Source organism: Chrysochloris asiatica, unplaced genomic scaffold, assembly GCF_000296735.1.
Source record: "Chrysochloris asiatica unplaced genomic scaffold, ChrAsi1.0 scaffold00157, whole genome shotgun sequence".
Classification (NCBI taxonomy): domain Eukaryota; kingdom Metazoa; phylum Chordata; class Mammalia; order Afrosoricida; family Chrysochloridae; genus Chrysochloris; species Chrysochloris asiatica.
In genome coordinates, this window is record NW_006408675.1 from 1,956,601 (window position 1) to 1,957,270 (window position 670).

The following is a 670-nucleotide window of genomic DNA, read 5'->3' on the forward strand; positions in this document are numbered from 1 at the left end:
TTTTTTCTTTTGTCATATTTGTTGACATTTAGTACTGTTTTTCAAAGAACTAGATGTAGGTTTTATTAAATCATTCTAGTTGTTTTAAATTTTCTAATCCATTGGTTTCTTTTGCTTTTGTTTTTCTAGCTTCTGAATCTAATACTCACAAAATATTTATTTTAGACTTTTCTTATTTTAGGAAGAACTTATTTCAGGATGTGACTTTTTCTACTGAGTAAGGCTGTGGCTATTTCCCATGGGTTTTCCACATAATGATTCAACAATTGTTAATTTCTAAATAATTTGAGAATTGTTTTTATTTACTCTTTAACATGAATGTTGTTTTAAGAGTGAGGGTTTAGAGTTAATTCCATTTTAATCAGTGTTTTTGCTGTTATGTGCCACTGAGTCGGTTCCAACCCTTAGCTAGGTTTGCAAGGGGTAGCTGGTGAGCTTGAACCGCTGACCTAGCAGTTCAAATGGCTTTGCAGTTTGGTGTGTCCCTAAAATAATTCTCTTTCTAAAATTTATTGAGTTTTTAAATATATTTTTTTGTAATCTCTTACATAATATATAGGAGTACTGGTGTGTCACTGTAGCACAAGCACTGGACTGTAAGGTCAGTGGTTTAAATCCACCAGCCACTCCTTGGAAACACTATACATGCTCACTATAATTTGGAATAAAT